We start from the raw sequence: 2500 nt of genomic DNA on the forward strand, positions 1-2500 counted from the left end.
ACCTCAGCTGATTTTCCCATTGATGTTTTGCAATTATTTTTCGCAATACAATCGATTCTGTTATTGTTATTTGGTAAACTGTATGATTATTACTGTATGATTATCGTTATGGAAATCTGATAACATTTTTTTTTCTTGAAGATAAAGAGGAGGAGCAAGACGAGATAGTTAGGCCTTGTAATTGAGTTGTTGGTGATTTTGTGTAAAGACCGTTAATCCACAGAACTCGAAGGGGACATGGGATGTATGTCATGCCGCCCCAGCACTGCGGGTGAACTACAACAGCCTCTAAAGTGAGCCCCCTTGTGCAACTCCGCCCTCAGCACGCCTACCTGCCTCTGGAACAGCCGGTGGAAGGGTCGTACTTGAAGTGTGTCAAGGGTCGCCTGGATCTCCTCCACGGCGTCAAAATGGCGACCCCTTTTAGCTTGTTTTTCATCTTAGGGGAGAGGAAAAAGTCGCAAGTTGTCAAGTCCAGTGATTAGGGGAAGGGGGGGGCGGGGGAGGGGGGAGAGGAGGAAGGGGGACTTCGATCGAGTGAGGACGGGAAAAAAAAGTCAGCACTTGCAATCCTTTGAGATCAGGTATTGCTCTAGCGAACCCCCTGATTACGGTATGACGACAGGTCACCCGGTTGATTTGCGCCTTAAAGGTTACGTTATGAGTCTGGATTGGCAATTGAATTTGCCTCATGAGTGTCGAAAGAAAAGATTATGTTTGTCATGCCCCGAACACATCTCGGTCTTTTTGGTCTAGCAAACTGGCGTGTGTGTGTGTGTGTGTGTTTTATGTCTTGTGTATGTAAGTGGTTGAATGTTTTATGGGCTGTGTGTGTATGTATGTGTGTGTATGTGTTGTGTGTGTATTTATGTGCTGTGTGTGTGTTGTTTATGTGGAATGTGTATGTGTGTGTTTTTTAAAGGTGGTGTGTGTATATTTCTGTGTGCGTGGATGTCTCTGTAACTTCCTGTGTAGGTATATGTATCGGCTAATGCTCTTATTGGTACGCAATTATGCGCATAAATGGTGTTTCATTTTAAGTAATTTTTATTCATAATTTAAGTAATTTTTTCATTTACTTACCAAACTGCTAGACCTTCCAATGCTCCTTATATTTTTTTCTATCAAACTTTAAAATTCCCTTTAGATCTAACTAAACAATTTAACTCTCTCGTCGTGCTTTTAATCTTCATTGAAAAGAAAATTTAATTTATCGATCGCCATCAATTTTTAATAGTTTCCGAAGGTAGTGATATTCACGCAAAATAAATTTAATATAATATAATATAAACTTTAAAATAATATATAAACTATAAAATAATATAAACTTTTCAAACCGTTTATTTCTTAAAGCATTTTTCATTCTAAATGTGTATAATATATATATGCATATATATATATATATATATATATATATATATATATATATATATATATATATATACATATATATATATATATATATATATATATATATATATATATACATACATACATATATATATATATATATATATATATATATATATATATATATATATACATACATATATATATATATATATATATATATATATATATATATATATATGTATACATATATACATATATATATATATGTATATATATATATACATATATATATATATATATATATATATATATATATATATATATATATATATATGTGTGTGTGTGTGTGTTTCTGTGTGTGCGTATGTGTGTGTGTATGTCTGCGTATGTGTTTTTTTTTTTTTCATTAGTGTTAAAAAAAGTGTTCATAAACCAAAATCTATCCCTCAAAGAAAAAATATATATATACATTTCCCCCATTAAGCCCCATGACAAGTTGTTGACACGACGCCCACGTCTTAGCTCGTGATAAGGCGGAAATTCCCTCTGGCTGAAATCTATCGTTCTCACGCCCACCTCATTTCTGTGTGGGGAGGAAGGGCGTTGAGACCCTGTGAAATTTCCGCCCGCTGGCTTGCCTTTCCATTTAGAGAGGAAGGGAGGGGGAAGGAGAGGAAGGGAGAGGTAGGGAGGGAGGGGGGAGAGGAGAAATGGTGAGGGAGAAGGGGAGGAGGAGGGGAGGAAAGGAGAGGGAGGGAGGTGGAAGAAGAGAAATGGAGAGGGAGGGAGGGGGAAGAGGGAGAAGGGGAGGGAGGGGGGAAGGGGAGGAAGGGAGAGTAAGGGAGGGAGGGGGAGAGGGCGAAGGGGAGGGGGAGAGGGCGAAAGGGAAGAGGAGGAAGGGGGAGAAAGAGAGAGGGAGGGGGAAGGGAGAAAGGGAGAAGAAGGAAGGGAAAAGCAGGGAAGGAAAGGGAGAGGACAGAGAAGAAAAATAGAGGGAGAACAGGAAGAGGATGAAGGGAGATGGAGAGGAGGCAGAGAAGGAGAAGGAAAGAGAGAAGAGGAAGAGAAAGAGAGAGACGGAGAGTGGTGGTTATTGGGGAAGCGAGGAGGGGGGGGGGTAGGGGGATTGTTGAATGAAGGAAGGGGC

This window comes from Penaeus vannamei, chromosome 1 (assembly GCF_042767895.1).
Source record: "Penaeus vannamei isolate JL-2024 chromosome 1, ASM4276789v1, whole genome shotgun sequence".
Lineage (NCBI taxonomy): Eukaryota > Metazoa > Arthropoda > Malacostraca > Decapoda > Penaeidae > Penaeus > Penaeus vannamei.